Source organism: Saccopteryx bilineata, chromosome 4, assembly GCF_036850765.1.
Source record: "Saccopteryx bilineata isolate mSacBil1 chromosome 4, mSacBil1_pri_phased_curated, whole genome shotgun sequence".
NCBI lineage: Eukaryota > Metazoa > Chordata > Mammalia > Chiroptera > Emballonuridae > Saccopteryx > Saccopteryx bilineata.
Genome location: NC_089493.1, coordinates 21,986,175 through 22,005,105, shown reverse-complemented (window position 1 = coordinate 22,005,105; position 18,931 = coordinate 21,986,175).

Genomic DNA, 18,931 nt, shown 5'->3' with positions numbered 1-18,931 from the left:
CTGCCTACATACACAGCTGTTGAACAGATTAGGGGAGTCGCAGTCTCATCAAGGTGGTATCTTTTAGACCCCTATGGTCACATAGCCAAGATTGGCTGCATGAATAGACTCAAGAGCAAAAACTAAAAGAATATAATAGAATCCAGGTACAAACCATCAGATTGAACACTTTCTATAAACAATTGCTATAAAACATCTGGCTTGTCTCAGATGTTATCACAGGACTTTATTAGTCACCAGTTAGCCTGTCTTAGTCTCTTTGGACTGTTATAACAGAATGCCATAGACTGATCGCTTATCAACAATAAAAAAATTATTGCTCAAAAGTCCAAGGTCCAGGTGCCAGCAGTGCCTGGTGAAGGCTCAACTCAGGGTTCCTGGTTCCTGATCCATATATAGCTATCTTTTCACTCTGGCCTCATATGGCAGAAAGGGTAAGGGATCTCTCTGTGGTCTCCTTTATATGGCCACTCATCTTATTCATAAGGCCTCCACCGTCATAACCTTATCATCTCCTAAAGGTTCCCCCTGCAAACACCATTGCATTGGGGATTCACTTTTAACATGAATTTTAGGGGACACAAACATTGAGCTTATAGCAGTGCCTTTCATTCAAGACTGGCCAAAAGACAGAACTAAGACTCCAGACACCCCAGAAATATGCACAGATCTGCAACAGAAGAGCTAAGATTAATTCTGTAACAAACACAACTCAGTCTCTGAACCTTGACTGAAATTTCTTAATTACAAACATCCCATCATCATTTTTCTTTCTGCATTCTTTATAATAATTATAAACAAACTTGGTAGACCCACAATAATCGATCACATGTCATTTGAATGCTGTTGAATGAAATGTTTAATGAGAAATCTGGCTAGTGGTTTGATTCATTTCTTCCCCCAACCTGCGTCAAGTCTTCCCTAGTTTGCTATCCCATTCTTTCAGAGATCATTTATTTGACAATGATATGACAGCTAATGAAACAGAGGTGACAGTTAAGAAGTATGTCTATAAATCCTTTATCCTGTTGTTAGGAACAGTAGTAGTAAGTGGCAGCTAGGATATTGCCTATCAAATGCAAAGAAGGCCTATGATTCCTGTAGCAGAACTATAAGGTATACTTTAGAGTACACTGAACTATTTTGGGAAAGAGTCTAGTATAGATAAGAAATTTTTCCTCCTGAAATCATTCTGAAAAATCAATTGAATTCTTCCTAATGGTGTATGTGAGTATATATTTGGATGAATATGTGTTTGTGTGTGTGTGTTTGTGTATTGAGCCTTTCTAAGGGAAAGATGGGTCCTTATCAGTCTGGTATTTCCCACACACATTTATAGACTTTTTTTCAATATAAGGAATAATTCTAGAAATTAATTCAAATGTTTCATTTAAAGAGAAACATTTTGCAAATCTGTGTCTCTTCCCAGTTATCCCACCATAAAGAGACAATGCAGAGACTAGGAAATTGCTGCCCATTTTAATGTTTTCTGTGCAAGTTCACAGAGCTCTTTATACTAATGTCAGATTTCTATTCATTATGATTTGCCATTGACTGTAAAGATTTTTAAAGTGTACTCTATTTCATGAAACAGAAATGTGAGAAAATACAGATTCTAAACCCATGTTAACACATCGTTATTCCGCAGTAGGTTGCATTGCCATTGAGAACTAAGTCACTGGGACCTTGGTATCATGTGACATTTTATACCAGCATACACCTCAGTATTCCAAGAGATGAGCCAGTGGTTAGAAATAATGGTTTATGTTTATTCTAAAGAACTAGGACAGACTCAGAATTCAGTAACTGCTTTTCATCCCTGAGAGTGCCTAAATGTTTTAAGGTCATTGGTCAATGCCACCAAATATCTTTTTCTATTAGGTAATAAAGAGGCCAGGGAAGTTGGATACTTCCTCCCCAATTTAAATACTCTTGCTCCTAACAACTTATAGAAAGTCATTGGACTAGGGATCCAGGAACCAGGATTCCGGGCGTCCCTCTGCCTGTTCCCCATCTGCAAGATGTCTGGCAGGTCAGTTAGCTTGCAGATACTTCAGTCTCTCCAACTTAAAAAAAAAAAAGGACTAACAAAGTATTCAGTGTTTATTTTCAAAGGTTGTCATAAGGGTCTAAAAAAGATGACAAATGAGAAGGCACTTAACAAATTGAAAAATTGTACTAATGCAAGTCATTATCATTTCTATTGTAGCAGGTGCTGGGCTCCACTAAAATTCTCCAGGTGGTCAAGGAACATCAATGGTCAGAGGAGACAATATGGATATTTGTCCTGAACTAGATTAATGATTTACTTGGGACCACCTTCCTTCAGGTCATGGGGGGGGGTTTACACTCCCATGAATTCTGGCTAATATATTTTTTCAATTTTTTGGAGCAAAGAGCAAAAGAAAGCTAAGAAACTGTCTGAAGCCCTGGGTGCACATGATCTAGATTCTCATATAATTTTTATTTCCACCCTGTGATTCTGCTCTGTTGAGGTCACAGATCTATTTGCTTAAACATCCTGGGATGTTGAGTCCTGCTAATTCCCCTTAGAGCAAGATTGATCTCATTACCTGGAAGCCATCTGAAAATGCAACAAATTAAGGAAGGTTTTCCATGTATTTCCATCATTATATTTGGATTTCTTATAAAGGTATTCACTTACTTTAACAGTGTCTGTCCTCCCTGGGGTCTGATGTCATAAAACTATGATCTTGACGTCGATTGGGAGAAGAAGGAGGAGCTCTTTCCATTTTCAAGATTCTTCCCTTCATGAGGAATCCACTGCATGGGGAAAAACAGAAAACATTAAATCAAAAACAGCCACATTGTCTCAAACAGGCAACTGTTCAAAGTTTCCATGAAGGCATTGAGGGTTGTTTTCTAAGACAGTATTCTCTTTTATGTACATAATATTGAGTATCGGGCAGCTTGGGTTTCCTTATTAAGTCAGGAGTTTGTCAAATTTAGCTCCCAGGGGACTATAATTAAATTTATTTTCTTTTTTCTCCTCAACCAAATTTCAAAGTTTTTCCCTCCCATATTTCTCTGTTTGCCTGAGGAAATGACTTTTAACCCCCACCCCCACCTCCCACAGAGGTAACTTTTTCTTTTCAGTTGAACCCACTGCTGTAAGGCAGACAGAATACAAGAACTTGGAAAGAATAGCCAGGCACTCCGAAGGCCACAACGAAGACAGTCAAAAATATAACCAGTGCAAACACTGGGGCAGTGGTTCTCAAACCTTTTGAAGTTGGGGTGCACTTAAAATCTTACAAATAATTGTAGGTGCACTATATACAAATTTCTGAGAAATATGTTATAATAATTAAGTCAAATATTAAAGGAAAATATATAAAGTCCAAGTGTGATTTTATGGTAATTAAACAAAATAAATACGACAAAATTAAATTTATTCTGACATTAAAAAACATTTTTATGTTACATTTTTTGAGTTACGCTTTTTAGAATTCATAAAAAATAGTGGTTAAAAAATAAAACAACAACAAAAATGTTATCTTTTTTATATATAGATACATTCTTAGTAAGATTTAGTGAATTCGGCAGGTCCTGGAGCGAATGTGTTAAGTTTTTTTATTCTCGTGTTTATGAGAAACATGAGCCTGATGTGTCCTAGTGATTTCTTCAATGTTTGGATATATATTTGAAGGCAAACTCTCATTGCCTCATCAATACATTGAAGAATTCCTCTCTTTTTACTCTTAATTGTGTTGAGTGCAGAAGATCCCCACCATACCATACATATCATCTTAACTTTACACCAAACAAAGGATAGAAGGAACTTGCCTCCAGCCTTTCCGAGGAGCATGGGGGGGGGGGTAGTGTAAACAATCTAGCACCACAGCTTAACAGCCTTTTGCAACCTAATCAGGCAAGTGAGGTGGGGGGTTGGGCAGACTGTCAGCTTACAGCCAATTCCCCATATCTCTGTCCCCCAAAAATCTAAACTCCAAAAACCCTGTTAGCTTTTTGGTCCCCAACAGGCACATATTTCTCTGGAATACCATAGGGCGCACCTGGAAATCTTCTAGGGCGCACCAGTGCGCCCTGGCGCACACTTTGAGAATCACTGCCCTAGGGCATCGCTACTCTCAAGATAGGTAATGTTAAGAGTTCCAAGACAATATTTGATGACTACAAAAGTCAATGGTTGAGCTCATAAATCTTGGCTCAATTACAGCATTCTCCTTTAAAGTCTTTGTATATTTAGACTGCATCTTATCCCAGTGGCTTAAAAGGATCTACCTCACTTCTAATCCTAAGAGGGAGGAGTGGTTTTTGCCATTCCAAGTCTCTACATGTTCCAAGGTCAAGAAGATGTCAGCCTCTTCCTTGGGGTTCTCATGTCCTCTTCCTGCACACACTCAACCCCAGGAGTGGTGAGAAATAATCACTGAGCCACTTTCTTTAGGAACTAACTTTGTGTTTGAGAAAATAAGGGAAACAAGCAATTAATGTTGTCTGTACAAGGCACAGCAACTTTTCCTACTGATTCACAAACAAACATTGGAGACTGAACTGTGAATGAACATCAGTAGCACAGTCCTGTCTACCCTCACCTTGCCTGGCAGACTTGTGGGATCTCTCTGGATTTCCAGTTTAGAGTTTTAACGTTCTCTCTCTCTTTCCTTCCTTCCTTCCTTCCTTCCTTCCTTCCTTCCTTCCTTCCTTCCTTCCTCCCTCCCTTCCTTCCTTCCCTCCTTCTTTTCTTCCTTCTAGCTTTCTTTTTTCTTTATTTTTTCCATTACCTTAACTTCCCTATGAAGGAAGAGCAAAGTTCTCAGGAAATAAGTCCCCATGCCATCCACCTTTGATATCAGTGTCTTTTCCCAAATCAAAAACATAAGCCCTGGCCGGTTTGCTCAGTGGTAGAGCGTCGACCTGGCATGCAGGAGTCTCAGGTTTGACTCCCCGCCAGGGCACACAGGAGAAGCACCTATCTGCTTCTCCACCCCTCTCCCTCTCCTTCCTCTCTGTCTCTCTCTTCCCCTCCTGCAGCCAAGCCTCCATTGGAGCAAAGTTGGCCCAGGCGCTGAGGATGGCTCTGTGGCCTCTGCCTCAGACGCTAGACTGGCTCTGGTTGCAACAGAGCAACGCCCCAGATGGGCAGAGCATCGCCCCCTGGTGGGTATGCCGGGTGGATCCCAGTCTGGCACATGTGGGAGTCTGTCTGACTGCCTCCCCGTTTCCAACTTCAGAAAAATACAAAAAAACACCAAACAAACAAAAAAAAACCATAAAATGTGAATTTTCAAGCCAAACTAAAGCTAAAGGTAAAGGTCAAGTTTACTCAGCTGCCTATTGGCAGGGAGAACCATTCTTAACCAATTTACCTGTCTGATGGAGTAGTTTCAATGACAGTCACACTGAAAGTTTAGTCTACAACAAGAGGGAAAACCAAGTGACCAAGTTTATCCACACAAAAGTGGGATTTGGGTGCCAAAATTACATATAATTACATATACAAACTGCAAAAGCCTAAAAACAGCAGCAATGGTGAACACACAACATAGAATACAGATGATGTCTTATAGAACTGTGCATCTGAAACCTGTATCATTTTATTAGCCAATGTCACCCCAATAAATTCAATAAAAATGACAAAGAAAATAGCCAAAGTAAAAAGCACCAAGCAGATGATGAACATAAACCTTTTGTTGTAAATTAAAAAACATTTCATACCTTTTTTTTTCTTTTATATCTTTTAGGAACCAGCTCTCTAAAAGGATTTATCACTCTCCCCAGTTTAAAAAAAAAAAAAAAAAAGCTTATAACCCTAAACAAGCTTTAAAATAAAAAATTAAATGGTGCTACAGTTTCCGAGAAGAGTACCAGCCTGTAGCACGTGAAAAGTTGCTGGAGGCTTCGGTTGCTATGGTTGTGTTCCCTCTGAGGGTGGCAGGCGTCCCTTTGCCTTCACTGAGCTTGCACCATGGAACATAAAGTTGTTCCCAAGAGAGGAGCCAGGCACCCTCCTTCCAGAAGTTTCTTGGGAGACACATCTTACCTGGACAACCACTGAGAAGGCAGGTGGGATGGAAGATGCTGGGCCCCATGGCAGCATTTGGTCACACAAGCTATGTGACTAATAATTGGAAGAATGGTTTGAAATCCATTCTTCTTTATCTCAGGTTCGGGGATTGAGGTTCATTAGGGGACCCCATCCCGGCTCACACAGCCCTTGTGCCGGTGTCTCAGGAGTCCCCTATGCATTTCAGGAATGTGCACACAGGAAAGGATAGGGATTTAGGGCATTCAAAGGAAACCTGTCCTGGTGCTATTTTAACTGTCACAGCTGTGGTATAGAGGAAGAGAAAACGTGTAAGAAGGTTGCAAAAGGAGTTTTGCCAATTTTGAGTTGCATTAATCTGTTAACCTGTAAATTTTCTGCCTTGTTTGAGTCAAGATAGGGATCAGCGTAGAGATTCTGAAGATGATACCAGCAGTAGATTATATATATATACATATATATATGTGTATATATATTATGGAGAAATGTGTTGGCCAAGAAGGAGAAATCCGTGTGCTACTGTGAGAGAACAGCTCCCTTGTCACAGAAGGGGCAGGCAGCAGCGGCTGGCCTTGGGGCTTATGTAAGGCACTGCTCTCAGCCCTGGGGCCCCGGTGCCCAGTTTCCAGCCAGGATCCAAGGGGTCAGCGTGCCAGGTGAATGAAATCCTGCCTTTGTTTGACTGCCTGGAGTCTCTTGCGCTGGGACGTTCCGTGCAACAGAAACCCAGACACAGTTATTATACAGAAACCCGGGAGGGAAAGAGGAAGGAGGCTTGTAGGTGCCAAAGGCAGTAGCAAAAACTGAATAGGCAAGAACTTTCTTCTGGCCAAGTCAGCAGAGTGTCCCAAAGTCTCAGAGGTTCCACAGTCTCTGAGGATGAAAGAGAGCGTTCGAGAAAAGCAACCCCACTGCTATAACACAACACACACATCAAAAATCTCACCATCCCTAATAACAAAGTTATGTATGGAGTATATTTTAGCTGCGTTAAAATATTTTTATATAGGTTTTTAATTGTATTAACTATATTGGAAGTTGTTGGGTCCCTAATAAATAAACACAGGCTATGTAAAATAATAATAACATTGATCTATCAAGTTAATTTTAAAAAATAAACTTTTAGGTAATGTCATATAAATTATCTAATTATTTTTATCATAAAAATAGAGAAATGCTAATATTACTTATAATATCACTAATCTATGCCAATCACCATTATATACAAAACAATTTTTGGGAGCAGACATTCACAAATGATACATAAGATAAAGGGTTAATATCTAAAATATAAAGAACTCATACAGCCTGACCAGGCAGTGGTGCAGTGGATAGAGTATCAGACTGGGATGCAGAAGGACCCAGGTTTGAGACCCCAAGGTCGCCAGCTTGAGCATGGGCTCATCTGGTTTGAGCAAACAGCTCACCAGCTTGAGCCCAAGGTCGCTGGATTGAGCAAGGGGTTACTCGGTCTGCTGAAGGCCCATGGTTAAGGCACATATGAGAAAGCAATCAATGAATAACTAAGGTGTTGCAACAAAAAACTGATGATTGATGCTTCTCATCTCTCTGCATTCCTGTCTGTCTATCCCTGTCTACCCCTCTCTCTGACTCCCTCTCTGTTCCTGTAAAAAAAACAAAACAAAACAAAAAAACAAACTCATACAACTTAACACTAAAAGAACAAACAACCCAATTAAAAAATAAGCAGAGGACCTGAACAGACATATCTCTCAAGAAGACATACAGATGGCCAATAGATATATGAAAATATGTTCAATATCACTAATCATCAGGGAATTACAGATTAAATCCACAAGGAGACGTCACTTCACATCTGTCAGGATGCCTAGCATCAATAAATCAACAAATAACAAGTGCTGTTGAAGATGTGGAGAAGAGGAGACCCTTGTGCACTGTTGGGAGGATGGTAAATTAGAGTCACCACTTTGGGAAACACTAGGGAGATTACTCAACAATTAAAAATAGAGCATTCATAAGATCCAGCAATTCCACTTCTGAGTATTTATCTAAAGAAAACAAAAACACTAATTTGAAAAGATATATGCATTGCTATATTCATTGCAGTGTAAATAGTAATAGCCAAGATATGGAAGAAACCTAAATGTCCATCAATAAACGAATGAATAAAATCTGTGATATATATTTATACAATGGAATATTATTCAGCAATAAAAAAGAAATCAAATTTTGCTATTTATGACAACATGGATGAACTTAAAGGGTATTGTGCTAAGTGAAATAAGTCAGACAAAGACAAATATGGTTTTATCTCACTTATATATGAATTCTTTAAAAGATAAAATGTGTGTAAACAAGGTAAAGAGAACAACCAAATGGTTCCTGAAGAAGAGGTTATGGGGGTTGGAATGAAAAAAAAATTTTTTATTGTGGTTAATCTTCTTACATTTGAATTGTCTGTTGTAAATCCTGACTCTCAAGAAGTCAACAACAGAAAAGAGTGTTTTCTGGGTGTTTCTCAACAGTCAACATTAATATAAATATGAGAGGAGGCACAGTGAAATTCTAAATCCAGCAAAATATCAGACAATTTTTGAAACCCTACTGCATGCCTGATACTGCAGCAGTATTATTATTATTATTATTATTATTACTCACTAAATAACCTATGGCTTCCACCTTCAAATGTAAAGTAAACAATATGATAAATTCATATTTGCAAGACTTCCCTGTTTTAGTTGTCTCTTTGTTAAATAGTGGGGTGCCTGAAGATACACCCTGCGTCAAGTCTGTAGATTCACAGGATGTGGTGGAGCTAACCTGAGACAGAGAAGAATAATTAGCCTCACAAGTCAGACAAGCAGTCAATAATATTTACCAAGTCTCTACCCCACAAACAGTAGGAGCTGGTAGGTAAGCTGGTTAACCAGCAGTCTCTGACCATCTACTCACTATGCAGTAGATTAAACCTTATGAAAAATAGAAGAACTTTGCAAGCCCATGCTCTTGAAGGATTTTTTATTCACAAAAACAAAATCTACATGGGGCACTTTCCGACAATTGAGTTGGGGGCACTCACGAAGAAACATAGGAAATTAGCATACTTCAAACTGATTTTAGAAAATACATCATTGAAGAGCCTTCGAGGTGCAGCATGGTTTGTCCCCTCAAGTCTCTCAGAGAGAAAGGAGAGGGGGGAGGACTTACTAATTTTGTTGGGAGCTCACATGTTTCATTGCACTTTATTTCTGTATTTCAAAGGTTTAGTTTTTTTATTGCAAAATTAAAAATGTAATCTAAGAGCACTATTCTCTGACATACTGTTGGAGATTAGGTCCTGCATAAACTCCTGGAAAAAAAAATCTTTTTATTTTTAATTATATTTAGAAAATTAAATTAAACAGGATGACATTGATCAATAAGAGTATATAGGTTTTAGGTAAACATTTCTTTTTTTTAAGTCTCTCTTTAAATTTTATTTAGAAAATTAACTTTAGCAGGGTGACATTGATCAATAAGAGTACATAAGTTTCAGGTAAACATCTCTATAGCATTTGAACTGTTGATTGTGTTGTATACCCATCACCCAAAGTCAAATCATTTCCCATCACCTTATATTTGTCTCTCTTTACACCCTTCCCTCCAATTTCTCCCTCACATCTCCCTCCCCAACCTGTCTTTCCCCCTGGTAATCATTTCACTTCTATGTCCATAAATCTCAGTTTTATTTCCCACCTATGTGTGAAATCGTACAGTTCTTAGCTTTTTCTGATTTACTCATTTTACTTAGTATTGATATAATGTTCTCAAGGTCATCCATGTTGTCGTAAATGTCACTATGTCATCATTTCTTATGGCTGAGTAGTATTCCATTGTATTTATATATATGTACCACATCTTCTTTATCTAATCCTCTATCAATAGACACTCTGGTTATTTTTATGTGTTGGCCAACATGAACAATGCTGTGATGAACATTGGGGTGCATGTGTCTTTGTGTAACAATGTTTTTGAGTTTTTGGAGTAGATACCCAGTAGAGGGATTGCTGGGTCATATGGTAGTTCCATTCTTAATATTTTGAGGAACCATCATAATTTCTTCTATAATGGTTGTACTAATTTGCATTCCCACCAGCAGTGAATGCAGGTTCCTTTTTTGGAGAGAAATCTTAAGTGACATACCACTGCTGGCAATGGATTGTCTGTTCTCCTACATGGTTCCAGGTTGATATTTTTGGAGGTCTGTCTACCTGTGATGCGTGATACAGTAATAGAGTGATAGAATTTTTTTTTTTTCCTGAGAGAGCTGCCATTTTAAAATAAGTGAGAAATCTGCACATGGTTTGGGCTGTAATTTAATTCTATGAATATATATATATTGAATTGGTAGCATGGGCTCTGGAGAAGATGGTCTATGATTTATGCCAGCTCAGTGTAACGGAAAAATCTCTACTAAACAATACCGGGAGTATCACAGGGGCAGAAGTCTGTGGTTCCTAAGGTCTTCCTAGAGCCATTTGCAGAGAGGCTCTGCCTTTCCTTGCAACGCAGGAGAATGAGACAGAGCCATTCCCAGATTGCTGAGAACAGAGACCAGACAGAGGCAGGAGGGATTGCTATAAACCAAAAATGAGAATAGACTGGTAGTGATGAGCACCAGGGAGGGCCATGGAGACACACCACTCAGTGAGGATTTTGCAGCCAGGTGGTTAGAAAGGCAATGCCACCAATGATGTCACTGACCATGGACCTTTATAGCCAAATGCCACAGTCCTTATAATAAAGATTCTCAGCAGATTTTATTTTGTGTGTGCTTTTGCAAGGCACACACACAAATACTATACTTTCATGGGTACATTCATGATGTGCACATTCCAGCTGTTACAATGTGTGTGTTTTTTTTCCCAAAAGAATATTTCAGAAAATGAGAGAATAATATCTTTGAATCTGCTCTAGTTTAATGTTTTAATTGCAATTAGTTTTCAGAGACATACATTAAACTACATTATCACACATAAGGTTATTTGTGAGTATGTTAGTAGCATATAAAATATGATACAGTTGTTAAATTATTCTGTTTTGAAAGTAGTCAATTATATACATATATATAATATTAAAACATCACTTTTGTATAATTTATATAATAAATCTCAGTTATATAAAAATGAACTTGGACAAACATTTTAAGAATTTAAGAGTTTGGGCCCTGGCCAGTTGGCTCAGTGGATAGAGCGTCAGACCAGTGTATGGACACCCTGGATTTGATTCTAGTCAGGGCACACAAGAGATTTGACCATCTGCTTCTCTCCGTTTCCTCTCCCCCTTCTCTCCCTCTTCGCCTCCCACAGCCAGTGGCTTGATTGGTTTGACATTTGGCCCTGGGTGCTGAGGATAGCTCCCTTGATTTGAGCATCAGCCCCAGATGGTAGTTGCCAGATGGATTTTGGTTGAGGTGTGTGCAAGAGTCTGTCTTACTATCTCCTCTCCTTTCACTTAAAAAAAATAAGGCTTTTGATGGTGATCACAAAATAGAGCATCCAGATGCTGTATTATAAAATTATATACTTGAAATATATGTTATTAACCAATTTACCTTAATAAATATAATAGAAATAAAATCTCACCTGAAAATATCAAGAATATTATTAACTCTATTACTTCTTAAAAGTATGTTTTGAAACCTTAAAATTCAGTAACTATGAAGTCGAAAAAGAGAAAAACCCTAAAAACTATATGCATTTTCTATATTGTAAGCCTCTAAAACAGTGGTAGTCAACCTGGTCCCTACCGCCCACTAGTGGGTGTTCCACCTTTCATGGTGGGCAGTAGCGGAGCAACCAAAGTATAAATAAAAAGATAGATTTACCTATAGTAAGTTGTTTTATAAAGATTTATTCTGCCAAACTTAGCAAAAATCCGACGTGAAGTACTTGGTAAGTAATTATATGCTTTAACTTGCTGTAACTCTGCTTTATAAGTTTTAGAAAGTAAAGTTACTTCCCTAGTTTATTCCATTACTGTGGAACCAGTGGGCAGTTAGAAAATTTTACTACTAACAGAGATACAAAAGTGAGCTGTAGGTATCATATATAAAGGTTGACTACCCCTGCTCTAAAACATGATATGTATCATTGTTCCAGCTTAATTTGTATAATTCTGATTTCTCTTCACCACTTTGAAATAATTCCAGTAGGATTGTATTGGTGAACTACAATTTCTATTTCTTCTTCTGTGATAAGAAATGCAATTCTCCAATTTCACATTCTGTTTTGGACTTCTCTCATTTGCATTTTTAAAAGGGAATATTTACAATTCTTGGTACTTTATCCATTAGCAACTACAGTTGCTAATAGCTCATAAATAACAGCACAAACTGAGAACCACTGTTTTCGAGGACTGGGCTCCTCAGTCCTGTCCTGAAGGGCAGAAAGCCAAAGAGAAAGAGCAGCATTGAAAAGCAAGAGAGCTTAGGTTAGCCTGTTTTAGGAGCCAGGAAAATACAGAATAGCTCAAACCCTGAAAACTCAGTAGGAAATATATGGAAATATCATAGGTTGGGTTTTTTTCTATTAGAAAAAGAAGTGACACCCTTTTAGCAAATTAATGCAATGTCCGACATGGGTTTGGACACAGAGACAGAAACCAAAGTAAAGCACAGAGTAGTAACCATGATTAAGGCAGAAAGTGGTGTACATGAAACAGAACATAAGAGTTACCTGGTTACTTCTACACTGATATCTAGAGATATAAACCCAACAGAAAAAGACTAAAACTGTAAAGTAAGCATGGAACAAAAGTAGCTAAATGGATATTGAAAGCCTTTTCCTAGGGAGTTTAACAGTTCTTTAGTGAAGAAGGATCTGTGATTATTTTAAAATCACACTTTTAAAAAATATTACTTGTTGATTTTTAGAGAGACAGAGTGGAAAGGAGATAGACAGAAAGAGACAGAGAAGCATCAATTTGTTTTTCTACTTATTTATGCATTCATTGGTTGATTCTTGTGTATGCCCCAACCAGGGATCAAACCTTGGTCATCTTAGGATGAAACTCTCATCAACCTGGGAGGTACACAGCCAGGGCAAAAACATCACACTTCTATTATTCTTATTACAATTAGTTGCATAAAAGTTTTATAATCAAGTGCTATATTTTAAAAATCCAATATAAGATTTCCTTAATGCATCTATATAAAGTATTTTATTTCCAAAGTCCTAATATTTAATGATTATAAACACTCTTGAATTTTGGATGGGCCTAACAAACCACTGGGTTGTAATTCTGGTGCTCAAACAAGATCTACCATTGATTGAGTTTTTCATAATGGTTATGCATATTTATATACTTATTTATTCATTGCATATATATTTGGGAGCATATAAAAGGCAGGTAAGTTATGCCCTTATCTGAACCCTAAGGAGAAACATTCCTCCGCATGGTTATTCCCAACCAGTATGCTTCGTCTGGCAAACTTCTTCAGTCTCCTTGGGTGGCAGCTATCTTAGAAACATACCCCCATGGATGAAACCAGATTTCCAACACAGACTTCAAGTCAGGGTGCATTTGTTATTTTCTTATATCTTGGTTTGTGAAGAGAGCTTCAACAAAGGTGTGAACAAAGGCTTTCTACCCTCTGTGAACAGGGAGTTACCCAATACCCAAGAAACCATTAGGCTGATCACTTCCTTCTGCTCTGGCTGGATAACTTTGTGACCTCAGAGTGTAAAACTAGGAAGCCAGAAGAAAAGAAGGAATGTTTATTAGAAATTCCCAAGCCAATCTCCTGAATATTCTTATTTAGTGTTTTTTTGCTTTGTTTAGTTTTGTTTTTGTTGTCGAGCTTCAAACTCAAATCAGCCAAGGCATACACACAAACAAGAAATGTCAAAAAGGAAAAAAAATTGACTTATAAAAATCATCAGATTTTTATAACAAAATAGTTTTCCACTTATTAACCCATCCATAAGCTCCTCTAATAAAATATTCCCATCATGACATGCTAGCTCAGATTCCACTCTAAGCTGTGGGTAAATAGCCTTTCAAGAAATAAATCTTAGCAACACATAATCTGGGCAGCATTTGCCTTGACACACAATTAGGATGGAAAATATCTTCATGTTATTTTGTTTTCTCTGGCAACTGGTTTCCTTTGTTTTTTTTATAAACCTCAAACTTGGGATAACATAAAAGGTGATAGCATGTTTGCAATTTTTGTTTGCATAATATACTGGTGTTGAGTATGTCTCTGAAATTATATAAGGCAAAGCTCTTAGAAATGAAAGTACTAGGTTTTGAAATAATTTTCTTAGAGTTGTTAATGATCCAGAAGAAGTAATTCCTTACAGACATTATATAAGAAACAGAGTTCCTGACACATACATAACGTAGAAATAAATAAGTAAATGGCAAATTAAATGCCTTTTTTTTTCTTGGTATCATCTCAATAAACAATCGATCATCAACAATTTGAGTTGCTCTAATCTTTGTATTACTTATCAGATACATCAACAATATATATCAAAATATACTTTAGCTGAAATCCAGACCTCTTCACTTATAAATAAATTATCTTTTCTCTTTATTACTAAACTGGGGTCAGAAAATTCAGGATTGGCTTACCCCCACATTCTCATACCACACCCCTGACAGCAGGAAAGAATTTTGTGACTGATGAGAGATGTGAAAGCTATAACTCTTTGAAAGGATTTCAACATTGCTTTCTAGGTGGTCGTGACCGATCCAGTGGAGTGGCCAGAGAGATGAAATACGTTTGCCATCAAACAAACAACACACCAAACTGAGATGATGAATTTAATGAATGAGGTTAGCATATGCTTCTGCCAGAAACATTCAAATAATTACAAATTTATTATTTGCTAAGCACTTAGAATATCCTTATTAGCATTTTGCTAGAAAAGGCAAGAATATTTTTAAAAGGTATATGTTATAGTCATAGTCTAAGTTAATAGTATTGCAATCTAGCTGAGGAGACAAGACTAACAATTTACAAATAAAAAAGGTGTTCTCCATTGCATAGGTACAAAGAAGTGCTAAAGAAATTTTAAGAGACTGAAACCAGCAAAGTCTGGAATGATGGAGCTAAATTTTCATGAATGAAACTTAAAATGGAATTTAAGCTGCATAAGTTTTAACTAGAAAAAGGGGTTAGAACAGTATTCTAAGATGGGGGTCGGTGGTAGAGGTGGGAGGGAGAACCTAATATAAAGCAAGGTAGGTATGGAATAGTTATTAGAAAACAAAAGGACTAGAATCATTAGGAAGGAGGAAAACGGCAGGAAATTGAACAGTAGGTAGGAAATAAGAGAAAAATGGGCCTAAAAATGCAGGACCAGAAACCCAAATGGGTGTATTTAGAATTGACACTGGAAGTAAGGAACCCCTGGAAATGTTTTCCATTTCAAATCAACTTAATAAATTTTTATAGGTAAACCCTGTTATATGAATTTGAATTCTGACACACACACACCCCCCACTTAAGAGCTCAAACATTAACTTCAGTGGCTCAATTTCTTTATCTATAAAACAGGGATCCTATTATCACCACAGGATAGAGGTGAGGAATAAATGAGTTAATATTTGTAAACTACTTAGATCAATGGCAGATACATTGTAGGCACTATATAGATGTGTTAAATAAATGAAAAACATAGAGGTCTACAGAAGCAAGAATAGATCTGAGATGCACATGGCAGAGCCTCACCTGTGGTCCATCAACTTATCCCTGATTGTTTTCCCTATTCTACTTGACAGTAGTGTCTGAGAAGTATCCTCCGGCTGAGAGTGTGTGATTCCTAGATGTGAGGACCTAAGTATATGCAACTGAGAGGGCTGAGGAATAGAAAACACCCTTACCATGGTTCCAAAGGACACTACTAGGGTCTTGGAGATGAAGTGAAGAAGAAAACAACCACCCAAAATAACCTTGAATGTCACTGAACATGGAAATGAATGTCTCAATTTCACACTCTGTGAGGTGCTACCATACCAATCACAGAGTCTCAAGTAGCCAAAAACTCCTGATTTTTGTACAGAATCTTACAATTTAGAAAGCATGTTTGCATTAATTGGCCCAGAATAATCCGGGATTCCTGCGAGGCAGGTGGCAGGGCTTCTCTTGTCTCCTTTTACAGATTAAAAAAACTGAAATTCAAGTCACAGGTAAGAGGTCAGAACTGTCATCTCCTAATCTAAGGCTTTTCTATTCAGCCATTCTGTCCCTTAGATATAATTCTTCCCAATGTCCTAAATATATGTTCTATTCTCTGACACTTCCAAAGAGACTATCTTGGGAACAGCACTGAGATTACCTTCAATTTTGTCATCCACCTACTGTAGTAAGCAGCTTGAATGTGCAATAGTATTTCCATTTTGGCAGCTTCCAGCTGGAAACTGCTTCAGAACCCTTCATCAGACATCTGAATCAAATAGATATGCTCATTTTAGGTGGGTGAACTTTGTGACTAGCCATTACAAAACTACTCTGGGTCAAGTAGGGACTCACCAGAGGAGGCTGAACACAGTGCAGCATAGTGGCAAAAGCTTTGGCTTCAAAGAAATGTAAATTTGAATTCAGTCTGCAGCCATATCGTTTAGCTCTTTACTAGCTGTGTGGCTTTGGTCAAATTACTTTACCTCTCTGAGACTTAGTTGTCAAACACCCACCTGATAAGTTTATACGAAGTTATTGAGTGATCGTTCCCTTTAAATTAGTTTGATGGTCAGCAAGATAGAGACTAGTGGTAGTTATTGAACAGAGGAGTAAAAGTATAGATTTTGGGTTTTGAAAGATCAATTGGACATTAATTAGTAAAACGGATTAGAAACTGGGGAGAAATAATAAGGGAGACAGTAATGTTAATTATCTGGCTAAAGGAAATGAAGGTCCAACCTAGATCAGTGGCAATAGAATGGGAAAGAGAAGGCAGAAATAAGAGAAAGTTTGAATTATTAGATGTGGTACATATCTGTCCATGGCAGAATCCAAATTGAGATGAGATGGGTCACTGTTGGCTGAAGCAAGTACCTCTATGACAGATGATATAGAAAGATATAGTGATCTTGTGCTTGAACTCCCAATTTAAATTACAATGTCCCATGATTTCAAGTAGGGCCTAAATAGGATCTTTCAAATTAGAAAAGTGTTGAGATGAACACCAGGATCATCTCACAGTTGGCCTGAATTTATGATTCAGCTCTTCAAAAAGTTATTCAAAGAATAGCACTTGGTCCCAAATGTCCATTGACCCCAACTTCAGATATGTAATAAACGTTTATCTTGTCACAGGGGTCTACCTGGTCAGGTGATTGGGGGTTCCAGTCTATTATGAGAGTCTAAACTCATAAGAAAACTTTTAAGCCTAACCAGTTGGTGGCACAATGGGTAGAGCATTGGACTGGGACGCAGAGGATCCAGTTTCTAAATCCCAAGATCGCCGGCTTGAGCATGGGCTCATCTGATTTGAGCACAGGCTCACCAACTTGAGCGTGGGGTCACTGGTTATAGCATGGGCTCATAGACAGGACCTCATGGTCATTGGCTGGAGCACAGAGGTCACTGGCTTGAAGTCCTAGGTCACTGGCTTGAGCAAGAGGTCACTTGCTCTGCTGTAGCCCCCCAGTCAAGGTACATATGAGAAAACAATCAATGAACAACTAAGGTGCTGCAATGAAGAATTGATGCTTCTCATCTCTCCCTTCCTGTCTGTCTGCTCTTATCTGTTTTTCTGTCTCTCTCTCTCTCTGGCTCTGTCATACACACACATGCATACACACACACACACAAATAAATTTTTCAATTATTTTAAGATACATAACTTTTTTTTTTCAAAAAAAAAATAAATGGGGGAGAGAGACAAAAAGAGAAACTGGGTTTCAAAAGATGCTGTTTTTCAAGACAATGTATAATTGGAAAGCTTTATACACATCATCTTAGGTGGTACTCATCTCTTTTTAAATAAACAGAACTTCCTAGTGCCAAGAATCTCTCTGGTTATCTAGAATTTTATTTCACATGTTGTTGGCAAGTGGTAATATATACAAGACAAGATCTAATAGTCAAAATGCTTGTAATAGCAAAGTCTTTCCTGCCAATTTTAATAGCATTAAAATGATTGCACACGTCTAGTAAATCTGCTGGCTTTCAACAGCTGGAATCAGACCAGATTCACCTTCTGTCTGCTGCATGAAGCCAGCACTCTGAAGACAGGAAAAAAAATTATTGTTGGTATTAACTCTGACCTCTTGATCTTCTATTACCCCCATCAGACTCAATTCATGAAACCCAACTTTTCTATCATTCTAAAAGTTGGACAGTTGGACAGCAGAACACAAAGGTACCTTGGGCCTTGCAAAACCACGAAGATGAAATTTCAGAGATGCAGAAATGAAGCAGATGTCCCTTTTTTATGTATATGGAAAAAGAGATCAAGCTTCATGGAAATAGGCACAGAACTGAGAAAAACACAGTAAAGGCCTTCTAAGGCACAAATATGTAAACCAAAATTACCTAGGATGAGTTACAATTGTGGTGGATACTGAAGTGAAAAAAACTAGAATGATAGTGGGCACCCAAGTAAGAATAAGAGGACCAGGTAAAGAAGAGGGGATCATTTCTCGGGGAGAACCCAGTCACATCAGAGCAGGCTCCTTAGGACCCATCCACATGAAGTCTGCAGTGAAGAAGCTATGGAAAAGCAGAAAGCTCATTGGATGTACAGTGAAGCACAGGCTGAGGCATCTGGGTGCTCAGCCTAATGAAGTTAGAAATGAACTTGAGCAAGTCCTTTAACTTCTCTAGTTCTTAGTTCTTTAGCAGCAAGGAGTATACCTTCCCAATTCTATGGCTTTTATGTTTAAGATTTAACATCTATGAATTTCTAATATGACCTCTAGAAGTTG